At 35.2% G+C, this 27,288-nt stretch overlaps 1 protein-coding gene across 6 annotated transcripts in view; it reads right to left on the reverse strand.

Moving 5' to 3' along the window:
• The window catches only part of IMMP2L (inner mitochondrial membrane peptidase subunit 2), a 407,582-nt gene that overhangs the window by 254,802 nt on the left and 125,492 nt on the right, over positions 1-27,288 (reverse strand). The window contains exon 4 of one of the 6 annotated variants that reach the window (XR_009486577.1): positions 15,136-15,306. The exons of the other annotated variants lie outside the window; for them this stretch is intronic. The gene's annotated coding sequence lies outside the window, so the exon portion shown is untranslated. The remainder of the gene's footprint in view (positions 1-15,135; positions 15,307-27,288) is intronic. 6 annotated transcript variants of the gene reach the window in all.

Genomic DNA, 27,288 nt, shown 5'->3' on the forward strand with positions numbered 1-27,288 from the left:
AGCCTCAACCAGTGGCTGGACCCTGGCAGACAAAACCACTGCAACTTCTCATTTATGGCATCAGGACCAGAGCCTCCAGAGCCCAACATGCACCAAAGTTGGTACTAGCAGACTAAAGAAAAAAATCTTGCCAGCAACATGCAGTTCATAGGATCCAGCATCTTTAACAAAATTTCTAAGGTTATCCTATCAATAAAATCATTATAAGTAGCAATATCTGAGGTGATGACTGGTTTAATCCAACAATCACTATATATGTAAATAAGTGCTTTTCTAGTTTAAAAATAGCTTCTAGTTAAAAACTTTCCTAAACTTATACACATTTTTCCCCCTATACAGCACAAAAGAAACTCTCACCACAACATCACCACCACAGGCAATAAGAATTGATCAGGGGTAGGCTTATTGGATCTGATGTATACTGACAAACACTTTGACTAGTTTTCTCTAGGACTTCAAACACACTACACCACTGAAATAATTTGCTTTTTGACCACAGGCAAAAGAACTGCCTATTACTAAAGTGAACAACCTGTGCTTCTACCTTTGAGATCCTAATAATCATTCAAATTGACAGCACCACCCAGGGTCAAAATGTCCTAAGGAACCAATTCAGGAGAGCCACACCTTAATTAGCAGCTATTTTCATTTTACCTTCTGATATTAACATGCTCTTTCATTTGAAACTAATTAAACACATTGACTTCAGTTTGGCATCCTCCTCTCACAAAAAGCCAGTTTAGTAAGTTTGTTTGACTACTTCTGTAGCCTACCTAAACAGCTGATGCCGTGATCTTGACATCCTCTCCTAAAGCACTTGCCAAATTTTAAACAGTTACAGACAGTCTAAACTCTACCTTCATCTCTACTCCTGGTATTTTCTCAGGTTCTCTCAGAAAATGAATGGAAAATATGAGAGGCAATGACTTAATTATGCTTAGAGCATCTGTTTCTTAAAATCTTGAGTCATACAGGTCTCCATTAGTCCTCGTTCCTCAAACTAACAAATGAATCATGCTACAGTAGCAATAATTCCTACCTTTGGTCAAATTGCTAATGATGGTAGAACTTGTAATATTTAAATCCAAGTTTATTCAAAACCTTCAACTTGTGTATTCTCCTCCACCGAATCTACTTTTTAATTCCACAATAAAGTATGAGATAGGTAAGTGACAAGGAAATCTCCACTTCCACTCTCTTGCAGATTCAGGCTCTCCCTGGTCCACACTAGTCAGACCAGTAAGTTCAACTTATTTAATGTAATTTCAGAGCTCTGAGCAGCCTAATCTAATTGAAGATGTCCCTGCTCATTGCAGAGGGGTTAAACTAAATGTCCTTTAAATCTCCCTTCAAACCAAAACTCTTCTAAAATTTTTTTTTAACTCTATGAAAGCTTGAGACTTTGATATTATGGTCAAAATAATAACTATAAAGAGTACTTATTAAATGCTTCACATTACTCTAGGAAATATCAAAGCTTTTAAAGATTTTTCATAGTTCTTAACAAATTATTTAAGCACAGAAAGTCAAAATATTTGGTAATTTTTAAAAATTATTTTTCTATATACTTCACTCTTACACTGATTTCACATTTCAACTGATTTGTAGACACTGTTAAAAGAACCTCTTTCCTAGATAGGATGGTCTAGTGTCACTTTGAAAATATTTTCCTAATAAAACAGCCACTTTAAATTGAACTTTGTATACAAATCTTAATTGCATATAGTGCAATAAATGCCCAAGTTTCCAACCCAGTTTCTGTAAAATCAATTGTTCACTGAATGACTGCTCATATCCACTCAGCATGAATTACTGCTTTATAAAGTAGATGGATATTTTTCCCTTGTGTGCAACACAATATAGTGTATCTAGTTAAAAACAGGAGAGAGAGAGATCCATATTTTCTACTGCTTATTCAAATTTTGTGTACTAGATATGTCATTTCTTTAATTGCCTCAAGATGTTACACTGAACAGTTCTCTCAATTTTTATGAGTTACTAGTTAGCTCATACTTGTTTTCTTCCTTTTATTTAAAGCCAAAGGATTGATTCCTGATCATTTCATAGGAAAATGAGTCATTCCTATTCACACTTCTCTACCTATAACATATGAAAAATTACAGATGCATATTTCCTGCAGCACACATTATTGTTACTTACAATAACCAGTAGCTACTAAAAACAATAGAAGTTACAATTTTGATTCTCTCATTTAAAACAACAAAATCAACAAAGATCAGCATTTAAATTATGCTTATAAGGTTAATATATGTAAGGACATGTTCACACTTTTTAAATCTAGCAACCACTGTCTTTAAGACGAGATACTAGAATAAAGTTTAGCACATACTTAGGCATGTAAGTGCCTATAAACTCAGAATTGGAGTGCTGTGGTGGCTGCATCATTTCCTCCATCAACTTCTATTCAGAGTAGAAATCAAGCATCACTATATTCAACATGAAAGAGTCAAGGGTTCAAAAGATTCTGAGTACATAAATGCACAAGCAGTGTTATCAACAGGAAACCTTACTAAATAAATTTCTTATTCCTTAAAATCAGGAAATGGTAAATTTCACACACACCAAAATACTGATGTACTTTGGCTAAAAGTGCCTTATGAACTATATGCAGCTTGGAAAAGCATTTTGGGCAATATGAAGGTATTTATTCCACATGGACCACTACATTCAATATTAACACTGAAAAAATAATAGCTCTTAGATTTACAGTCAGTTAAGCTGCCATGCAACAGCTTTTTTTTCCCCCCAAGATATTAATACCATAGCATGTCAGAAGATTTTTCTACAAGCAAGAGACAAAGAGCAGGAAAGGTAAAAATGGCCATATTAGAAATCAAATAACTGTAATTACATTGAAGAACAGAGATATTTTTTTTAGATTACAGAGTCTGAAAAGGTTAGTAACACAGCTTACAGTAATAACTGCTTTAATTACTAGCCTAAAATTGATGCCTCAAAAAGCCTTACACTTTATACTACCTACATGGATGCTACAAAAATGGAATTAGCCTTTGAAAATTATTTCACTGAAATTTAACTCCACAAAGGAATGAATTCAGTGGTATCAGTTTAGCTATCAATATGCAAGCTAAGCAACACAGGCACATTAAAAAATTAGGAAGAAATTTCATGAAACTTTTTCAGACTCTGAATTAAAATTAATCCATAAGAAGATACTACTTCAAAAAGAAAGATACTCAAGCCCAGCAGTGTTTTATAAATTTCCCTTAATCTTTTCGCTCTTATTCTGATAAAGTGACATGCTACATAAGGCAACAGAGGTTTAGGGAAGCTTCAAAAACCCTGGCGTCCACTATTATCAAAATGACATAAAAAGACGATAATACTGGGTTTTTCTCTTGGGAATGGGCCCTCTGCACCTTTAGCATGTGTTTAATTTATTTATATTCACAAAATATAGTGAGAATGAATACATAAACACTACTCTTACCATTAAATCAAATCACTACCTTTTGTACAAGGAAAATTAATCTAATTTCTAGCCAATCAAAATCTTTTTTTTTTAATCACTTTTTAAAAAGAAAAGCTATTGCTAAGTAGTTATATTAATAAACAGCACGTGCTAAACACCCCCATATTTACCACCTAGTATACATTTTATTTGTTCTTGCTTTCCTCTAAGGAATGGCATTTATGCTGTATTAAATGTACATTTATCAATTCCTCCTATGTATGGTTAAGCACACACAGACTCAGATACAGCTTCAAACTGACCAGAGAGCCACACAGGCACAACATGTCTGCTAAAGGCCACTTATTTACAGCTGCCAGTGTATCTGCACTTGACAGAATTTGTCCTGGAACAGAAGGAAGGTAGAATAAGCAAGTAATGACAGTATTTTATATCTAAGTAATTCTCCTCAGTATCAGTGATGCCCTGTATTCCAGAAGTTAAGAACACATGTGAAAAGACGAACTTAATTAATTAATTATGGAGTTTAGAATTTGTGGCTTTTGTGTTTGTCAAAGTTATCTTTCCTCTTGTGTCTCCAGAAGCAGCAACCAGCACAATTCCATTACCTTCTGTGCAACAATCATTTTTAACATTTCTCCAGAGAACATTTTTTATACATCTACTGACCAAATGAAATAGTTGAAGGTTTTTAATCTCTCTTCTCAAGAAACTCTCTCTCTGTATTCAGCATTTTACCCGACTATATGCAGGTAATATAATAATAAATTTAATGAATTCACTTAGGAAGACTTAGAGTAACTCAGCTTACTACTTCTTTATTCATCTGTTACTAATGAATTTTCACATTCCATTAGTCTGCCTATTCAGCTTGGCTGTTTTTCTGGAGTTCTTCCATCTTCCATGACACTTCCTCATTAAAATAATTTTATATTACATATAAATGTTTTCTCTTCTTTAATAGTGTCATTCCTACACAGCCCAAACATTATAATAAGTTATTAATTTACATACTGAATTTCTATACTAAGTAAAAGATCTCTCACCTTATTCATTCATTTAACTGATCTCTCCAATCTAATCTTAGAATTACTATCCTAGTATATAAGTAATATCTGTACAAAACCAATAGCAATAGGCAATTTTAATGGAGCCTTTCACATTTCCTTGGAAATAATTAAGGCATCACTTAATTTTGAAAAAGTCTTCCTATAGCAATGAGTATGGGTTTTTTCTTAAATAATGTAAAAATTTAGATCTGCTCTGATTCTTCTGAGATAATAAAATCTGCATTAATTATTTTTTTTTCATTTGAACTGTCTCATAATCTTCAAAATTTCATAATTTTATATATTTGAAACATTTGTATTCGTACAATTTGTGCTGGCCTCCTAGCTGCATCTAGCAAAAGGCCTAATCTTGTTTTTCTGCTCCAAATGACAGCTGCAGTTATTCAAAGAACCTGTTTGGTCCTTTTAACAAGGAAGTATATTTAGAATATCAAAAGAAGAAAAGTTTATGAAAACAAATCAAGAAATTATGACAAAAACTATTCCGCAACAGTAACTTGAAATTAGGGCTGTGATCATAAACTAAAGCCATCACTATTGTTCTGTTCTGTAACTCCTGGGCACAGCAATTTACAGTACAAAATAAGATGCAGTATTGTCATACACCAGTGTCATGATTAGAGCAATAAATTTTAGAACTGTAATTTATTTATATATCTCTTGTACTATATAGAATAGCTAAATGAGAAAAGGCATCTGATGAAGGAAATAAATCACAGGTGAAATTCTTGTGAGAAAGCAATCTGTTTCCATGAAGTATTTTATTACTAAGCAGACTGACCAACTACAGAAGCAATAAGTGACCCCAGTTTACCACTGTCCCATTTTGATTAAGCCAAAATATGCAAAAAAACTTTCTGTATGCTACTAAATTTCAACTCTTGTAGAAATTTTCTAGCTTAATTTCCTGCAAACTTTTCATTAATGACCTATTTTTCTCAACGGGATTATGTACGGGTAAATTAACCTAAATACAAATAAATTCAATCACTGAAATGGATGCTGCCTTAGAGAAACAAAATCCTTATTTTTTTAATATAAATTTACTGGAAATTAATCACAGGTTAATTTTGACTTGTAGACACTTGTGGAATCATCCTGATCCAATTAACTTCATAGCTTGACCAGGCTTCTCTTGGCCTTCCCTAGAACAACTCTAAAAATTTATCAATTTATTGTATTAAATGTCTTCTTTGAATTCCTTATGTCAATTTTTATATTCTTCAGACTACCTTGGACCATTAATCATGGCACTTTTCTGCATTGTACCAGCCTACAAATTGATTCTTTAACACATATTGTTGTGAAGAGAACAATTGCAGATACACTAAACTGTCAGTCAGTCACACTAATACATTTTTCTGCACATGGATATGAAGCCTCTTTCTGTTTGAAAATACCAGCAAATTCAAAATTCAGTGTACCTTTTTTCAAAGTATATTGCTAGTTGCCAATATTTATAGAAAACAAAAAAGGATTTTTCCCCATGATGGGGAGAATATAAAAATATTAGAAAGCATTGACTAACTTTTCAAAAGAGCAGAGAAAATATTTATGAATTTATTTATTTAGGTCATCAAGTGCTGAAAACTAACATGGGTATTTTTATAATGAATCTCACAACACTACCTTTATCAACGATCTGGACAAAGGGATCAAGTGCACCCTCTGTGAGTTTGCAGGTGACACCAAGATGGGTGGGAGTGTTGATCTGCTGGAAAGAAGGAAAGAAGGAAGGAAGGGGCGGAAGGAAGGAAGGGGCGGGAGGAAGGGGCGGAAGGAAGGAAGGGGCGGAAGGAAGGAAGGAAGGAAGGAAGGAAGTGGCGGAAGGAAGGAAGTGGCGGAAGGAAGGAAGTGGCGGAAGGAAGGAAGTGGCGGAAGGAAGTGGCGGAAGGAAGTGGCGGAAGGAAGTGGCGGAAGGAAGTGGCGGAAGGAAGGAAGGAAGGAAGGAAGGAAGGAAGGAAGGAAGGAAGGAAGGAAGGAAGGAAGGAAGGAAGGAAGGAAGGAAGGAAGGAAGGAAGGAAGGAAGGAAGGAAGGAAGGAAGGAAGGAAGGAAGGAAGGAAGGAAGGAAGGCCCTGCAGAGGGATCTGGACAGGCTGGATTGATAGGCCAAGGCCAATGGTATGAGGTACAACAAGGCCAAGTGCCAGGTCCTGCCCTTGGAAAAAAACAATCCCACGCAACGCTACAGGCTGGGGGCAGATGGCTGGAAAGCTGCCCAATGGAAAAGGATCTGGGAGTACAGTTTGACAGCACGAGCCAGCAGCTGAACATGAGCCAGCTGTGTCCAAGCGGCCAAGAAGGCCAACAGCATCTGGCCTGTACCAGCAATGGTGTGGCCAGCAGCACCAGGGCAGTGACTGTCCCCCTGTACTCAGCACTGGTGAGGCCACACCTCCAGTGCTGTGTCCAGTTCTGGGCTCCTCACTACAAGAAGGACATGGAGGGGCTGGAGTGTGTCCAGAGAAGGGAAACAAAAGTGGTGAAGGGTCTGGAGCTCAAGTCGTATGAGAAGCAGCTGAGGTTTGTTTATCATGCACAAAAGGAGACTCAGTACAGACTTTACAGCTCTGAGAGGAGGTTGCAGCAATGTGGGTGTGGGTCTCTTCTACCAAACAAGTGATAGGACAAGAAGAAGTGGTCTCAAGTAGCACCAGAAAAGGTTTAAATTGGGTACAAGAAAAAAATTTCTTTACTGAAAGGATTGTCAAGCATTGGAACCCAGGATAGTGGTTGAGTCACCATCCCTGAAGGTATGCAGAAGACATGCTGCATTTAGAGTCATGGTTTAGTGGTGAACTTGTCAGTGCTGAGTTAATGGCTGGACTCCATGATCTGAAAGGTCATTTCCTACTTATATGATTGTATGATTCTACTCTTTCAGGGAATGTTTTCTGTCTAGAAAGATATTTAGCTAAATAGATTGAAGAGTAGGTGTATTCTTGATAATAATTACATAACCCTTCTCAGATAATAGCAAGTAAAATAATAAAACCAACAGAATGATTATATGCTCCACTTTAGCTTCACGTGAAGACAAATCAATAGAAACAAACACAGCACACTGTTGGGGAGAGGGTGCAGGGGGCAAATAAAACAAGCCAAATCTAAGGGATAAGTTCCACATTTATGATAGCCAGGATCCAAAATGCTGGGAATAACTCTTGAGGGACAAACCTTTCTCAATCATAGTCAGTTCTCAACTATCCATTTAAAAAAAATAAAAATTGGATAATTCATTATCTAATCTGGATAATCTCAAGTTCCCCACTTATCCATTCCCACTTCCTCACAAGAAAATCTAGGTATTAAAAAGGGCAGTGAAGAGAACCTGCAGAGAGGACACTAAGATACAAGAGGGGTAGGCATTTTTGCCTTTTGACTCCATGCCTAATGAAAGCATCTCATTTTCAGATCCAAGTGAAACTTTGAAGTACTACATACATGTTTTTTCAGCACAGCATGTAAAATAATATTGCCCTGTAACTGAGTTGTTTCTGCATGGAATGAGCTTGATGATTATCTTACAACAGTACTAACAGGTTTTCAAAGTGACGCTAAATTACTGCCATAATCCGTACAAATCACACAGCTTCAGTCCCAGAGCTCAAATTACTGTTGAACTATAGCATATAGTTCAAACAGCACAGTGGTTTTTAATTAAAAAATAAAATATGGAGCACCTTTTGTTTCAATGTTCTAATGCAGTGTCAAAAGGTCACAATAAAATAGGTGTTGTATTTTTAGTTTTACTGATTAATATAAGTTATAAAAAAACCAACAATGCAAATGACCTCCAAACAACATCTGCCACTATTTGTCACTTGAAACTCCACAAAATCTCTCATTTAATAAGTTTTAAAAAAAATTAGACATCATGCCTTTTGAAAAACAAACTGAGATTTATATCTAGGAGGGAGATTTAGAAAAAAGATTAACTAAAACTTAATTTAAATTTCAACTGTCTAAAAGTACTACCTCTCCATATAAATAATTACTTTCCATTTTGATTTGTATCTAAGACATCACCTAAGACACCACATAAAGCATTTAAAGACACTTTTCTTCCTTTTTTAATTTAGTGGTCAGGCTCATAGAAAACATTTATTAGATAGCAGTTTTCTTGAAAGACTGACAAACAGAATTGAGGACATCCATTATCAACAGAAATAACCTTGCTTATTTCAGCCAGGATTTTTTAATCTTTTTTGTCTCACTCATTTTACTTTCAAATGTTCTCTTCATCCAAGACTTCATTGAATTTGAGAGGATAAGGGGGGGATAAAAAATAAAATATATGAAAATAAAATAAAGACTTTAAGATAATAATATTAAGAGATACTTACCTTTCAACCCTTATAGTAAAAACTTTTTAATATATATCTAGAAAGCAAGTGAAAGGAGATGTTGCTGTACAAAATGACTCAGTTTCAGGATTCTGTCAGACAAAATGCTATCTCCTCTTCCTTTTTCCTATACCTAAACTATTGGTCTTTCTCTTCAGCATTCTACACTCATTTAGCTGTAAGTCTGAATTCCCTACGGGTCCATTAAGTATGTTGCTAGGCAAACAGTCCAGTAGCAACTGTGAAACAGGAGGTTTGGATGGGAGCCAGTTTTATAGGTCACTACACTGTAAACCTTCACATCATTAGAGTGGAAACTAGTCTTGCAAACTGAAACCATTACTACTGATATTCTTTCTTTTCTCTGAGAAGGCAGTAATTCATACTACACCTTTTCAATAATGGGTATTTCCAAATCAAAGGTATCTACATTGATAGTACTTTTCCATATACTAGAAGGGCAAATTCTCCACTTATTCAATGTTTTAATTCTATCTTATCCCATGTTTAGAAATAATAGTCATAGCCATGTTAGAGAGGTACAATTACCATGGGACAAACCTTTATCTTACAAATTCAAAGAGCACATACACATAAAAGAGGACTTAACCTTAAGGAAGCAGTATTTTTTTTCCCTTTCTTTGTTGTAAAAACTATAAGAAAAACTAGATTATTCACACAAAACTACCCAGCCATCAAATTACCTGATTCAGGAAGGTTCCTTCTCTTTGACTAAAGTATTGTATCTTTGCAGTAAGGTAGCATTATCTTTAAAAATGAGCATATAAACCCTTCAGTGTGATCTTTACATTAATTCAATCACAGAGCTCTAGCTGAGAATAGCAAACTGTGCAGTCCTGCTGATGTGACCACACTGCATTACCCTGTGGAAGACCTACTGCTCCAGTTAATAAGTTCAGAAATAAATGGAAGGTTCCCTGCCAATGGTGGGGCAGTTGGAACTTGATGATCTCTAAAGACCCTTCCAACCCAAACCAATCTGTTAAATAAATATGACCCCAGAAACAAGAACATTTTCAAATCATTGTTTTTACAGGCTGGAAACACAGCATTGAAATCAGCACAATGAAATTGCAAAATGAATGAAGATCCCAAGAAAAAGGCATAGCTTGGGCATGAACATGTTTGGGTTTCTTTAGTTAGTAGTTTGACATTGGTGTACTTCTGAGCTGAAGAAAGAAAGCGAAGCAGAGCAAAATAAAAACATTTCCTCTGTGAATTTTATATACACAGGGATTGTTTTGAAATATATATTATTGGAATGAATAATAGTGATAAAAAGTCATTGAGAAAGCAAAACGCTCATTATATCAATCAGTTCTTGAGCTTCTGTGTCCTTATTTGTTCATTATCAGTAAAATTTTAACTTTTATGGTAATAGGACTACATAAATAATCCCCAACCTTTATGCTTCCATGTACGAGAAAATGAAAAATGGATTTAGGTATAAGAAATGGAAATGCACAAGCTGAAAGATCACCACAGCCAAAGGTACAGAGATCTAAGCAGTGACAGTAACGCCAGAGATTTCTCATCACTATCAGGGGAAAGGAAAATAGTGACATTTTTCCAATTAAGCCCAAATAATATTCTGTACTGCCTAATTTAATGGTCCTTGTACAATTTTTTCAGCCTTAACACAATTTTCCATATATATTTATTTCTCCAGAAGTGCAAAAAAATTTGAAGCAAGAAATTGATTGTTATAACATTACTATAATCTTGAAAGAAGGTTCAGAATTTATCTACTTATCTTGTCAACTCCTGAACAAAAATGTCATCAGACAAAGCTATCAGCATTATTTAAAATGTCTGGTGTATATCTGTTTTGACTTGAACAAGTAAGATGATAATGTAGGCTTCTCGTTTTACAATTTCTGTGTTTTATTTGGGCTATTTTGGAAAGAAAATCAGCAGAATAGCTCATGATCTCTCTCTGATTCTACTCAAGCAAATTCTTAAATTCATCCAATCTATGTACATAAATGAAGATGCTAGAAGGGCTCATTAAAGAACCCTTCTTTTACAAAACCCTGAGTGCTTAAAAAAAGCCTGCTGGGAATAACAACCTGTTTTTCAACTGCTTTTAAAAACTTGGCATTATAATTTGTGTTCAAAAGACAAAGATTAGGTACCAGATACTACTAAACTCTGCATAAATGCCTCAGAATGACTAGCAAATTGTTAAACTGAAGGGCAAAAACTGGTACCTAATATTTGCTAGTTTTATGGGAACTTTGTTAAGAAACCTGATTTACATGTTGAGATAAAAAAGCAAGATGCCATTTGGCTCGAAATGTACACTTAAAAAATACAATCATCAGACTGTTAGTAATGCATTGCCTATTTTTTATAGATAAATGTCTGGGCCCTGAGGGCACACAACAGTCTCAGTTCCCCTGCTTGACTTCCCAAGTTTTCCCCTTACTCAGTCCCATCCTCATTTTATTGCAGTCCCTGCCCCAGCCATGCTGGGGACACATGTCCCAAGCCCTCTCAAAACACAGACTGTGGACACTCCCGCTGTAGCCTGTCTCTGGTCCCATCAGCTCTTCCTGCTGACTCTGTGATGGGCCCTGGCCCTGGCTCATCACTTGCTGCCTTGGTGCTGTCCATAGACCATGATACCTGATCTTGGCTCTGCCCCCATCTTTGCACCTCTCAGTGAGGGCACGGGGAGCTCTTGGCTTGTCCCCCTCAAAAATCTGCTCTGTTCTTGCTTCTCCCTGACAGCAGATACAGGAACATGCTTGTGTTAATTCATTGTCCTACAGGAAGGATGAAGGTTTTGTTCTCAAGCCTAGACATAGAGTAGGTCATCCCTGGACACAGTGGAACCAGAGAAAGTTCATATGCAAACAGCAAAGAGGTGCCTGTCTAGAACTGAACCAGATGTTGCTTTCCTTTTCATGCATTTAGGTACAGAAATATCTTCTTAAACCTGGCCATCAATGTTTTGTTAATTCATATTTTTAACTATCTAAATTATATTAAACAATCAATTTGGCTGTTTTCTTGACAAATTTTTTAAGTTTGCAGAGATACTTTCTTATTTCATTAATATTCTTGTCTCTACTTTTCCTGAATTAAGAAAACCAGACAAACAAAAATAGAACAAAAATCCATAAACATGAATTCATGAACAGAAGTTTGAAGTTGTACTGAGGCACTCCATTTGATCAGAACATGAATAGCCTGAGAAATCTATGAATTGTTGAAAACAATAGCAATGAATAAGTAATTAACTCCTTTCTGTAGATACATACAGAGTCTACTTTTTTTTGGTACATGTTTAATACGGATAAATGAAACCTGTAACATTAATTTTCTGCAAGTAATTTTCTTCTGCCAGTGCCTAAAATAGTTCTAAATGTGCTCAGTTGCTGAGATAGCACAGTCATGTTAGCAGAGCCACTGCATAATGTACTTCAGACCACTAGCTGTAACATATTCTTGAAGTTAGTGGTATATTTAGAAATTATTTTTGAAAGGCTATATGAGCCTAAAGAAACTAGGTTGCCTCAAAGAGGCAGTCCCATTTCAGAACCCAAGAAGACAGGAAGGAATATGATTTGGACTCATATCAAAAAAACTCGAATATTTTTTCGAGACAAAAAGGTTAATAAGTAAAATATAATTTAATAAAACATAATACATTAATACATAATACATCAATACATAATCTTTACATGTTGCAGCACTAACTGGAGTCCATTGCTACTGTCTAGGGTATGCTGCCTAAATCAGTAGAATTTAGAGAAAAAACAGCTTTCTAAGAGTCAAACACACTCACCTAATCAATATCAGAAGTAATTGAATTACTATGTAGCTCAGATTTCTAAGATGGTCTTTGTGAAAGTTAAAAATCATTATACACTTTAAATCAAACCACAATTTGTTATTTAAAAAAAATAGATGGGAATGAAAATGCACTCAAACAAAAACAACACAGTCAAAATATTTGAATGAAATACAAGTTTTATGCAACACAAGTACATCAATGGCCTTATGTCTTTAAAAAACTTCATAAAGATGCTACAAAAAATTAATGGAAATTTAAAGACAAGGAATCTATACTACACATTCTTTCATTGGAAAATATGAGCTAGATTAACACTGTGCTTCATGTTCTAAAGAATATAACAGCCTCTCCTCCTTAATTGCATTTTTTGACATTTCCTCCGTCAGTCACAATCAAATCAAGAAAAAACAATGATTTGATTACTGTGTCTGCCCAACAAAGTAGCAAACTTCACTACATAAACACCACTCTCTGCTGACTGAACAGTTAAATTTTATCTTGCTCCTCTTCATAACAGGACAGATTAAAATCTTAACCTAACAAATGTTGGCCATGCATCAATGAGAGGATAAACCCTCATGGATGCAGGAGGGTGCTTTTGCTTATAGATGCAGCTCTAAAAAACAGAGAAATTAGGCTGAGTTAACAGTTGGAGACTTGTAACCATGTTTTATAAACATAAATTAGATTTTTAAAAAATTATATATGCTACATGATATTATAAAAATGGCATATCAGACAGAAGTTATTTGTAATCTGTGGTTGTTTTCATTTCAGGGCATATTTGGTGTTTTAGTTTTTAGAAGACAATTTTTATGTTTATCAATTTCCATACTTAGTAAAATGAAAACATTGCAAACATATTTATTCCTAAAGCCTTGAGGTCTTCCTGACTTTGCCAGCTGCAAGAGAAACTCACTCCAGGCAAAAAGCTGAAGTGCTTTTAAATGTAAAATGTGCTCGCTTTCACATGAGCAAGCAGCCTGCAGGTATAAAATGCCTGCCACAGATTCAAAAGATAATGATGGTATTTCAAGCTCTCTTTACAGAATATTTGTAACTAAATTTGTTGATCAGAGGACCACTGAATATCATAACAAACAGTACTATAATATGCAATAGGCACAGATGTGAGATCTGACAACAGGATGCCATTTTCTTGCTCACATTTTTTTTAAATAAAAAATGTAACCTTCTCCTCTCATAGCCCGAGCCTATGTTGGATAATTTATATTTAGTGAAAATGCAGAAAAAGGGGTGGGAGAATCAAAGAATAATGATATCACATAGCTTAAAGAACTCTTTTGGCCTGAAAGCATTAGGCTATTTTACAAGAGTTGCCACCCTCACCCAGCACTGCTGGCTTGGACTGAGTGGTTCTGAAAGCTGTTACCATGTAGATTTCAGCCTACATAAAAGCAGACTGAGTGGCACCATCACTGAGGAGACAGAGTAGATAAAAGCCTAAAAGGCTTCTAACTTAGTTAAGAATCTCTAAAAAGCATCTAATCTTTCTAGTAAACAAATGGAAGCAGAGCAGTAGCGGAGAGAATGTACAGCCATTAAATACTGACAGATGCTCCTGGGTTTCTATGCTCAAGACCTCAACATCACATGACACTTCATTTCCAGTTCTGCATCACTGAAATACTTTAGTCTGTAAAGATGTAAGTAAAACTTCTATGTCATTAAAAACTCTTTAAACTTGTCTGTGTTGCACAGACATTTTTAATATCACATCCACTAGGTTTCACAGATTTTGCCTACCTGAAGGGCTTGGGTTTTTATCTCAAGCTCCAGGAAGAAGGTACTCAAAGGTTTTCTCAGGCATTCATTATTCTTATCCAAACTTCAGACTTCTTCATTTTTTAAGTTGTATTTTTAACATATATATAGTTAGTTGAAGGAAAGAAGAGTCTTTGGTATTTATGGCATCATATTATTTTTGTTCACTAATACTGGGAGAGACACCAGGAACTAGTAGCTATGGTTGCAAATCAGAATGTTCCAAGAATCAATTAATTTCATAAGTCCTGTTAAATGCAAATGCTAGAACTATTTCACACATAGTTCCTTGTCTTTTTTTATTTAGCAGATATGAAAAAAAATCAAGAAACCCTACTCACTGCCTGAAAATTACCAATAAATTTATGATTAATAAATCAAAGAATTTATATAGTTCCTTTAAAACTGTCTGGATAAAGAATGAAAACACACGTTAAAAGAAAAAGTAGTCCACAAGTAAGCTGCTAAAAATATTTAATGAAGTTCTAAATGTAATTAACATTTTGGAATATGTGCCTTTATTTCTGGATACCAAATATTCTCCTACTCATTTTTCAGACCTAACGCTGGGAAACAATAAGTAATGACTCTCCCATGTAGAAATAAGTTACATGGGTGAGTGTGTGGTTCACTACCCCAAAATCAGGGTTACTTACCTATGACTGAAGCATGAATTCCACAGAAGATGAAATGTCTTTCACTATTGATGAGAAGGATAACATGCAATTTTATTCAGAGTCCTCTCTATGCACTTTTACTATTCAAGCAGTATATTTAATCCTTGCATGGTTCAAGAAGTCCAAGACACACAGCTGGAAACTAAGCAGCTAGACAGAAACAGTAAAATATCAAAGGTATACTCTGGTTAGATCATAGTCTTCCATAGAAGATCTTTACAATATGTAAGAAAAAAAATTCTACTAGGTCAACATTTTTCACTGACTTCAGCAGGACAGCATTTCATCCTGAAAAATTAACATTAGAGGAATATACAGTTCACTGGTTAGGTAGCCCAAGTTCTATACAGAAACCAATTCCCTTTTGGCTACCATTCCCTGTTAGACATGCCTCCTAGCCAAGCTATCAGTAAAAATGTCTGAAATACTTTACTTACTCTGCCAAAACTGCCAAACTGTATCTCTTTTCCCAAACCTGGCCAACTCTTCACACTCCCCAGCCTCACTCTTCCAAGCCCTAACTGGCATTGCCTTCCTAAAAGAGCCATTCCACACCACACCAAATAAGTTTAAATTTGTATTTTAAAACTAATCTCACACAAAACTTAGATCATTAAAAAGAAAAAAATAAACACACTGAGTATTTCTTCATTAGAGATCACAAAATTTATTCTGATCTAAAACTGAGTATGAAAGAAGTAAAATAGAAATATGTGTACTAAGAGTAAAATTTGTCTAACTTAATAATAAGCAGTAGCAGTAATTATCCACATAGCCATGAGAAACATTGTCCTGGCAAATGTAAAATTGAGGGGTTTGATTCATTCCAAAATAAGGATCCACAGTTGCTATGTTGTCAATAAATTCTAAGGGAGTCAGAGTGGAGCTGTATATTTTTAGCTATCAAAGAAGACAACTGCTTGGACTGCCAGGCTAGTAAAGGCAACAAAACATGGAGGAGGAGAGCATGGAAACATCACCCTCCCTAACAGGAGCACAGCTCTGTGTAATGAAATGGGCTGGCACATCATGGGACACAGGCTTTTGTAGTTGCTTTCCTCTAGTCTATCCACAGACCATGGAAAGATTCTGAGCACTCAGTGAGTTGCCTGGTGATCAGGGACAAAGCGAAGCACCTGTTACTTTTCTTATCAATGTCCTTACATTGTGCAAAGGTGTGAGGTACAAACATCTGACATTTGCAGAGGCTGGGATACTGGCAAGCACAGCTGGCTTGTTGCTGGGGCAGTGAGTTCACATAAAAGAGGCCATCGTGCCAGTGGGTAGGGGAGGAAGGACAGGGAACAGCAGCTGTTCTGCTTCAGCAAAATTTTACAATTCATTAGATGAATGCGAAAAAAAAGCATTTTATCTTTGCTCTCAAGGGGGCAAAATCCAATTCTTACAACACTGCTGAGTACCTCTAAGATGTGGCACTCCAAAACTAATGAAGTCAAGAAAACTGTTGCATTTCTTAAAAACCACATTATCTACACTTGGTTAGTGATACTTTGTATCACTGCATAATTACAGACCTATAAAATCTCCATTAAATTCACACTAGTAAACATTTCTTTGAACTGAGTGAAATAAAGCTTTTTGATGTATGGTTTTCTCAGCATTTATCACAAATATTAGAAATATATTCAGTAAATTAGGTTACAAAAGAGTAGTAATTCCACAAAAATTGAAGAGGGTGTTTAATTGCCTCAGATTAATAAAGGAAAAATGATGGCAGAATCAATTAAAAATATATTAAACAAATGTATTTTAGGTATTTAGGGCAACAACCCACCTTCATTTTAGTGTATATTGCCTCGGGCTTTATAAGCTTGCTAGTTTTACATCAGATATAGCAAGATATAAAGACAGAAACTACAGTCATTGCTCTATGGATACCAATATAGGCTAGCAAAAACCAAAAACCCATAAAATATATGATACACTTTTTGGAGGGGATAGAATTTTTCTTTAGGATGACTTTACACGTTTTATCTAACCACAAAACACTGACTTTAAGAAAGTCTCTTCTAAATCAAAATGCCTGTTTCCAAAAGCAATGAATATTTAAAATGTTCCTGGAAGGTCCTGATCAATGACAGGGATCATTTGCAAGTGTCACATCTTTCCCAGTCTCTTCTGCATTAGAGACCATGGCACCTTATCTTTTAATAGCTCTATGCTGAAAAAAGGCCTTAATGACAAGCACATTGATCCATTTGGAGTACTGCTAGCTGTAAAATAGTAAGAACAAAGAGGACTGGAGGACTTAGGAAACCTGTCTGAGTTGGTTTTTTTTGGTTGGTTATTTTTTTATTTTTCTTTTTTTTTTTTTTTTTTTTTTTTTGTGATTGGGGCACAGAAAACCTTTGGGTTTGTACTTTTCTTGAACAGACAGAGACAGATGTTTTCATTTCCCAGAGGATGTTAAGTCCATGGACTCATCTTCATTGTACCACAGTCACAAGTTACAGAATTTTAAAATTCTGGCAGATCTTTCTCTGATATGCTCTCTCCCTTAAAATATTCAAGACATACAAGATGGAACATTAAGAGTTAGTGTAAAGGGAATACCTGGAATCAAAAGGCTCCTCACATATATTTCCATGGTATCAACAACAGATGGCAACATCTAGTTTCCAAATTCTTACTTATATGAAATTTGAGGAGTTATTTTACTGTTTTTTTTAAGCCAAAAAACATGACATTTAAAAATCAAAGCAAAAATCATAGTTAAAGATACTAATTGTAAATGTATGAAGATACATAATTATTTACAGAAACAGACATGCATTCAATCAGTAAAGGTCATGTGACTTTATCCAGTAGCAATATATCTGCAAAATCATGATATTGAACACTGAATGCACAACTCTCACAAAGAAATATTCACAAAAAATTTAGTTACATTGTTTTATTAAATGCATGGAGGGAAAAGCAATCAGTTAAATAACTGGTATATTTCACAAGCTGGAAAAGAGGACATATTTGAGAGAGACACAAGTATAAATGCAAATATTAGAATTTAAATCAGAAAATTCCAACATGAAAATAAAATAAGAAAGATTAAAGCTAGAGTCAACACAAGACTTTCCATTTTTCTTGAGAGGGGATATGGCCATCTCCAAGGACATTGCTGGCTGCATCCTTCTTTCTGCCCCTTCTCTTACAAAAAAATAAAGAAACTCCTACTCAAAAAGTCCCAATATATTCTAGTAGAAAGTCTTTATAAAAGATAAGGTTATAGCTGAAGTCAGTGTATGTTATGCCACAGAGCTTTTCAGCAACCTACATAAAGAGCTGTGGTGATGCAGTGGCATGCCAGCCACAGGCTCAGCTGCCAGCTACAGCTCCCCAGCTCACAAATGGATGCACTGGGAGTCAATCACAGAACACTGATGCCTTCAGGATAATGTGTGCCCAAACATTGCTGTACCACTGAGCTGGCTATTTCACAGGGCAACAAAAGTTTCACTTCCAGCACAAGAAAACCATTTAGCTCTTCCAGCTAAACACCAAGGAGTGCAACTGCAAGACAGAAAGGGGTAGACACTATCGCAGATAACAATCCAAGGCACTGTGATAGGTACTGAAGGAAATAGTTTCCTTGCCACTTAATGGATACACATTGAACCACTGAATTGCAGGGTATATCCTGCTTCTTACTGATAGGAGGACGAAGTAAACCCTTTTTTTAATGTAAAAATATTTTTCCTTCTTGTTCTAAAAAAGGATAATTTTTAATTAAAGTAAAATAGTTTAAATTTTAAAAATTGCCCTCAAATACTTCAAAAGGAATAGCAGAATTAGATTTGGTTTAATAACTTCATAAGAACATGTATAAAACATGCTATAATTTAAAAAACAACTCTGCAATAAAATATATATATTCATTGCACATATATAATTCAGTTTCCCAAGTGCAAGTATTGCACCAAGACGTTTTATCACTAATTGCCGCTCTAATAATATACCAAACGCCAGCTTGGAAATTAAATATTCACAAGAATACAATTAAAATGAAACCCTCACTCCCAAAATAAATCATAAAAAAACACCCCTGTGATAAATAAAAGAAAATAGTATTCCTGCTGCCTTTGTCCAGTTCTTTTTCCCATATGGTATCTCATTTGTCATATGGAGGTTGCAAAAATACCCTTTAAGAAAATAAATTAGAAATGAAGCATAAACAATAAAGCCTGCTCAGCAGTCATGTTTTCCAGTGCTCTGTAGGGTAGCTGCAGGAATTTTCCATGCTGTGAGTGTTAATGAGACCCTTCATAGGCAGCATTAATACATAAAAGCAACCACCTATAATTCACCTTTTCACATCTATACTTCTTGAATTCAGCAACTAGAAGTAAAATAGGTAGAACAATGCAAATACTATCCCCATTTACTGATACACAACCATTAGCCAGAAAGGGGTTGACAACAGAAAACTTATCACCAGACATAAATGCTTCGATAATCATGCCTAGGGTCCAGAAGCACTTGGAGAACACGTACAGTTTTCAAGACTACAAAACTGTCCCTAAACATATGGTTTTCCTGATAGAAGAAAACATACTTGCAGGAATTATTAATTAGCTAAAACTGTCTGGATTCAAGATACTTAGCACTTAGAATGGGTACCTGACCAAAGTCTGTAATAAAAGCAATCTGGCATGAAGGAAGCACACAAATTTTATACTGTTTATTTCCATATTATCTTTGATAACATTCATTGAAATCAAATTGTGGAAAAATTCAAATTTTCAACATGGATACTTGTAAAGTTCTGGTTAACAGTTGCCAGCACTGTCACTAACCAGTATCTCACACAAGCAAGTTTCCAAGCCAAGCACTGGACTTCAGCCAAAGACAGCTTCACCAAACGGTGAAGGTCTTCAAGCTTTTGGTAGGAAGTCCCTCGTCTCTATTTCATTTCTGAATGGCCAACCCATGGGTAAAGACATAAGTGGGATCTGTGACCCCTTAATACTTGATAAATTTTCAAGTGAAAGAATATTAATTCGTTCTGCCAAATGCACTATTTTCTAAATTTAGTGACAGAAACACAAAGCGATAGCATACCTGATAGCTATCTTGCACTCTGATCCCAGTTCAAAGTGATTTTTCTGTTCCATGTACTGGGAAGTCTCTATGCAATTTAAATAAATACCCAGAAATGAGATTAATTTCTTCAAAAAAGACGAGATTCTTCCACAAAATGAACACTGATTTTTGGTACAAGCTTGCTGTGGGTCATTCGTTCTCAGCTGCATTTCTTCTTCTAATGAGGCAAACTAACTCTTGGGTTTCCCATTACCATCAACTGATTCAGGCAGGTCATCCCTTATCAATTAAATTCTTTTTTTGAACAGTGCTATCCATTGCTAAGTAAAAATATTTTTGAATAGTACTACCTCCTGGATGAGGCCAAGATCTGCATTTTGGCTGCAGATCTAAACTGAACATAGTAAATACATATCAAAGATAAGCCTCAAAGCCAGCTTTGCTGGAGGTTAGTTATGGCCCTTCCCTGCTCTTTTTCTGGTTTTGATGCCCATCAGGCCCATTACGGAGAAATTTCAGCATGCTAAGTTATCAAAGGCACTTTTATTTCATTGACCAGGTTAGCTTCCTGATGCCTTGGTGTGCTGCAAGAGCTCATGCAGCATCTGATGTGAACTGAAGCATTTGAAAGGCAGTATTAAGTGGTTAGGGTGAAGGAAGGGAGTGGCCAGCAGTTATAGGGGTTTGACTGCTACAACACTTATTTACATAATGAAAAGCAATTCCTGAGCACATTTCATTTTCATAGAAGTGAAAAATCACTGGCTTTACATGAAATTTTAATCCTTCAATAAAATTACTTCAGAAAAACTTATGGAAACACCTAACATTAAAAGAAGAAATGCACCTCATTAATAGCTCTTCCTAAAACCAAAACATTATGATGGAAAAACTTGAGAATGGCAATTTTTGTGAGATGAATGATTTATAAATGTGACTTGCTGGAAGGGAGTGGGACTGAGAGGAGCATCATGGATTTCCATCTAAGACCAGAATTCATTTTCCTTCCAGTTTTATGGTGGAAAATCACGAGGAAGGAATCACATACTGACATTTGGTAGATTCAGTGAGCAGTTCATATAACTGAAAGATCATTTCCTTTCATCTTAATTCCATCAAATAACTTATGAAAAAGTAAATTCTATCACTGTTCATGTGCCCAAACAGCAGTAGCTGAACTGCAGTTTTCAAAGGCAGAAGGCTTTATACACTATCCCAGTGGCATGTTATAACACTGCATCAAATAGTATTGTAATCTATATCATCTACTACATCTTCCTCACTTATGTTTTTTATATCCCTCCCTCTCCTTCTCCTTATTTTTAATGAAAAAGTGAAATACTGCTAGTGCCTGCCAGACAGGAAATTAGCTCAACACTAAGGACAAGGAAAATTGCACTAACACTTACTAAAAAGAACATAGCTATTTTCTGAGTTTTGCTTATTGCTTTTCTTCTGTGCTGCATAGATATTTGACTAAAGAAATAAATAAAATTTAAAAACAACCTGATCCAGAGGACAGAAAATACAAATATCCACCAAAATCAAGGGAAAAAAATCTCACAATACTTAAATTTAGACATGTCTGCTACAAACCTACACTTCAAAACAACTTTGAACTACTGTCAACATCAGTAGTAGAACTGTTATTACCATGAGAGGCTCATTGCCTCAGGATGTTTTATAGACCAAAAGTCTTAAGAGGTAGTAAAGTGGTCACCAGAATTGTTGAAGGGTGGATAATGAATTATTTGGAGGTATTAAACAAAACAATACAAGTGTAACTTGCTACTCAGTCCCTGAAAGCCTGTCTCTTGGAAGTGAGATTCTCCAGGGAAAGAAACACATGATGCTACTTCCATATGTTGCAGTTTGGGCAGATTGATGTGATTTTTTTTTTTTCTTAAATACTGTTTAAGTCTTTATTCTGTTAAAAAGTTCCTGGTTTCTTAAAATTCATTTACTTAAGGGAAAAAAAAAATGTAAACCCTATAAAATGCAACATTGGTAAAACTCCATAAAATGTAACATCTGCAATGCTTCCTGGTTATTTTATGTTGGGTTTTCATTGATTGTTAGTGATATGGTACAAGTAAATGGGACATTCTGCAAGCAGAAGACTTTTTTCCCTTGTAATAGATTCAGTAAATAATGTTTCACATATTGTGACACCAAAGGCACTGGTGCTCTTCATCTGTTGTAACGTTGTTTCAAAGAATTATACTCAAACATCAAAAGCTGTTGCTCTCAACCCAATTTTTGCAGAGATATAAACTGTTGTGGTATATTAGTCTCAATATGTCAAGTTATATACATGAATCATTAGGTCATATAATGGACATTTCTAAATATCAACTTTCAGTTATGTATGTGCTGATAAATTTTTTTCCTTGTAATTACCCCTGAATTTATTTGAACTCGCTTATTGCTAATATGCCAAAATAAATAATTACACTAGAATCAGCAACTTTATGCTAAACTATATATCTACTTAATTTCTATGAAACTATATCTCTTGTGTTTCAAGAAAACATATTGGGATGAGTTTCTCAGGACTTTACTCCTGGTATATAATATAAAGCTTGTATTTTTAAATTAATTTTAATTTAAATGATGGCTTCTGTGATGGCCATGACCAAATATATTGTGTGTTCTTAATTGTTTACTTGGTCTCTTCAAGTAGAGTGAATCAGATAAAATCATATGGAGCTAGGAGAATAGTGTGCCATCATAGTGGCCAAGTGAGCATTAAGGGGCAGAAGGTCCCAAGGCAGAGCAGGGCATGCCAAGGGAGCAGGGCACATGCAACCAGGCATCAGAGAAGAAAGAAAATTAGTAAGGATCAGAGACATAGATTCAAAATTTTCTTAATCCCAGAAAGTCAAGGAGTATTGAAATCAACCATGAATGAAGGACCTACTTGCTGTACGTAAAGAGTAATATTGAAACCTTGTTTATATTGTTTTGCCTAAGCTAGCTATGTGATGTGTTTGGGTCTTTTTTTCTCTATGAATAAAATAATTACCCAGTATATGCTGGATTTATTAGTTTAAAAACCTTTTGGTCTTTTTCAAGAGCACCTTATAAAAAGAAGGTCAAGGCAGACTCTCTTCAAAGCTCTTGCCTCTTCAGGGAAGAACAAGAGCTCACTAGAATTCTGCACCAAGCCTCATTTTATTATTATTTCAATACTATATTTTTACCTTTTGTAGATTTACAGTTACTAGATTTACACAATTTATGGAGATGTGCCTTATATAGGGATTTAGAAAAATATATAAAGATAATTTTATAGGTCTGTAAAAGTCTTGAGGTAAATGAGAAAAGACTAATTTATTAGATACCTAGTATTTGTGCCAGCTACTTACCAGGGAGCATGATTTTCAGTTTATATTAAATTTTATCTTTGTCCAGTAGAGATCATGTCTCTATCTGATTGATTGGCTCATAGCTGAATGACAAGGAAAGATAACATATATTCATCCAAATTTCTATTATATTCAAATGAAGTATTATAAAAAAGTTATTACTTTGAGTAAGATTGTGATTATTCTTCCCAGACAAGATAGCATTCAGAAAGAGAAGACATAATACAAATGCCACTTGAAAGCTAAAAAGAGAGGCAACAGGCACCTGCATATACCACTGAAGAATATATAGCAAATGACAGCACCTCAAAGTTACTCTAAAGTATACCTGTCTGGTGTTCACTAGATACTAGTGATAACTAGAGCAAAGTAGGAGTACAGGTCAGCTTTTCAGCTCTGAAGGAAGAGTTTACTCTAGGAATCTTCAAAGTGAATCTACAAGGGCATAACCTGGGAAAATAGGTTAAGAACAGGTGGTGTTACTATATTTAGGCACAAAGGAAATCTAAGAATATGCACACGTGAATCACAACAGAGACCAATGTCAAAAAATAAAATAAAGTGAATGAACAAACAGATAGAATAAATGGTTTTTGTCAGGTGAAACGACTGAGAACTAGAATGATAATAAAAGTTCTAAAAATTACTTCTGTGGCAGAATACTCTACTCCATAAGTTAGAAGAATAAATATTCTTTCTTTTTCCATCATTTCCATTAATGGTAGAAACTGTTAAAAAGGGGAACAATTTACCTACCACACCAAAGTTTTGTGAACTGCGTTTATCATTCACAAAAAGCTCAAAATTGAAAAAGAGCTACCTATACATTTATAGTTATTAAAATGCTTTTAACAAACTGAAATAACAAAATAGTTTTGAAGGCTCTCTGGTCAGTTGACCAAACCTTCTAGTTTTGTGGTCAGACTCATGCATTTATCTGGAGATTTTGGTTCTAGTCCTGATTTTTTTCATCCCTCCAATGCTTGTATTTTCCTAATAGTTGTTTAATTCAGCTGATTTGGTGCCCAACTCTAACAGAGTAAGTTATCACACAATTACATAATTTTTCCTATCTGTCCATCAGTTCCCTATCAAATTTGTGAGGGGAAAAAAATCATCCTACCAATTCCATTGTAGTTTAGCTTAAGCAGATAAGGATTGTTCACCTAAACCAGTATCCTGCCTAACAACAGCTAAAAATGTTTATTGAAAAGCATAACAAGGTAGCTGTGTATTCAAACTATCCTTGAAATTTTCTGTACCTTTGGGCAATTTTCAGTCTGAAGAAACCAAAGCTAAAAATGACATATCAAGAGATAGACAGATGGATAGAATTTGATTAATGAAGTAAAAAAAGAATCAACTCTTATATGATTACATTGCCAACATTCACAGATCTACCTGTCTGAAAATTTTCTTTTAATTTGTTGAACAATTTTCACCTAATTTACCAGAGGAGTATGAAATGTCAATGTATTAAGTTTCACGGTGTTAAGCTTTCACAAATGTAGGGAAATCAGCAGCAGGGGAGACACTGAAATTAAAAACTCTCATGGGAGAAGACTATAGAATAACTAGAATCATTGTATGTTCCACATGGATTTTGCTGGAGCCAGAGAAGCCGTGTCATAGCTCCTTCCCTTTGGTTGGAACTCCCAGCATGGTGGTGGGTATTATACAATATGTTAGATGGAAACTAGAAGTATTATAGTGGCTACAAAGCAGTGGCAACAGGGGAGGACATAGAGTCACTGCTGTGGGAGACTGCAGAGAAAAGAATTCAGAATAGCCAAGGAGAAGGATAACAGGGAAAACAGGGAGGAAGCTGAGATGCCTAGAGGGGTATATTGTAACTTTGCAGGAAACCTGCCTCCTGGCTCTATGTGACATCTGAGTGCAAAAACCTCAAAGGTCTTCCATTTAGTTCAAAGTGGAAAAGTAGAAGATACCAGCGTTGAAAGAAGAGAAGTACAGCAAAATACAATGTAGCAATGGCAAAATGGAGAAGGCAAGTCAGTACAGTAAGACAGTTTGAAAGACACATTCCTCTACTATTTGACCAAAAAGTCCACAAATTTAAGTAGATGTAAAAGTATTTAAAAGGCAAATTCTTCAAGTTCAAGTTTTAGCCCTACTTCCTGAAAATTTTCTGAATAACCAAAAAATCTCAAAGCCTTAATCACCAGCTAATAAAATTATTTTTCCCCATATTATGTTGTTCAACAGCTTCCTGTCTTCCCCAGCATAAAACACAAATGTAGCCCTAACTGGCTCTTCTTCCAACTCCTGGAAACTGTGTGGCTCCAGCATACTGCCAGAACATGCTGGAAACATATTTATTGCCAGCTTTCAGTACTATAGAGAAGCTGGGAAACCCAAGGACAAAGTGGAAGTAAAAAATGTTGTTTACTCCAAAAGTCAGAATTTGGATAGAAACTCCTTGATGGGAATTGCCTGTCAAAGGCATGAGAGGCGTGCAGATGAAAAAAGAGAGCACAGACCTCCTGCTTTGACAAACAGAAAGTTATGCATGTCACAGTGCTTTTTCTAGACATTCATAAAAACAGGCTAAGAAAAGGACAATCAATTACTTGAGAAAGCACCTTGGAGGAAAGGATACTCATCCTGTTTCTTAAGGCACAAAGAATCAAACTTTGCTATCATTACCATAGGAGGTCTTGTCCCTTAGATGTGGACAGAATTCCTGACAACATACAATATTTTCCAGCTCTACTAATGTCTAAATTTCCCCTCATATTATGCTGCACAACTGTAGGTACTATCCAAAGCCCTGTCACTGTTGTTGTCATAGCTCCTTAGCCAACAACTGATTGCACACCTTGTAACCCAAACTGTTCCATATGATTTTCACATTTTGACCATTGCTTTCAGCCTGCTATTTCATTTCATTTCATGCCAACCTGTACTGACCTTTAAATTCATCAAGAGAATAAACAAAGTATTAAGCCATAAGTCACTGCACTATTCTTTAAAATAACTAATTTTGTGAATCACTTCAAACTGTGGTGGGTTTCGACCATTAACAGCATAAATATATATATATATATATAATATCCAAAAGCCAAGAAAGCCAGAATTTTGAGAGTATAATCTGATTCCCCTTAAAGGTACTTAATTTTCAGAAAATGCTGCTTTCATAGTGAAGCATGCCCATAATCCTTCATACCATGAAAACATTATCTCAAATTCCTCACTTCATAAATAACATTCTGTATCTAATGAGATACTTACTTTGCTTTTAACTACTCATAAGTTATGTTTTGACCTATTCATAGTGTTATACCTAGTTTACTAAAGGACTTCAGCGGTAATCACAAAGCTGTGTGTTCAATAAGAAGCAACTCAAATTTGGAACATCAGCTAATGAAAATGCCCATGAATTTTACATAATACCATTAAATATTATCATAGATTGCATGATGACACATCTAATGATCCATATTAGGAAAAGAAATCTGACAGAACACTTTAGTCACAAATTTTTGAGGTTCAATAGATACAGATGATAAATTTCCTTCCTCTTTAATGAACCATGAGTATTTAAGTACTAAAATAATTTAAATATAAATTTTCTTTTATCAGAAGAGGCTATTTTCCTAGCCAGTACTTCTTAAAACAAAACAGTATTTATAATTTTTCATGGTTTAAAATATTTTTAAACACACAGATTAAATAATTCAAAATT

The sequence above is a fragment of the Haemorhous mexicanus genome, chromosome 5, assembly GCF_027477595.1.
Source record: "Haemorhous mexicanus isolate bHaeMex1 chromosome 5, bHaeMex1.pri, whole genome shotgun sequence".
NCBI lineage: Eukaryota > Metazoa > Chordata > Aves > Passeriformes > Fringillidae > Haemorhous > Haemorhous mexicanus.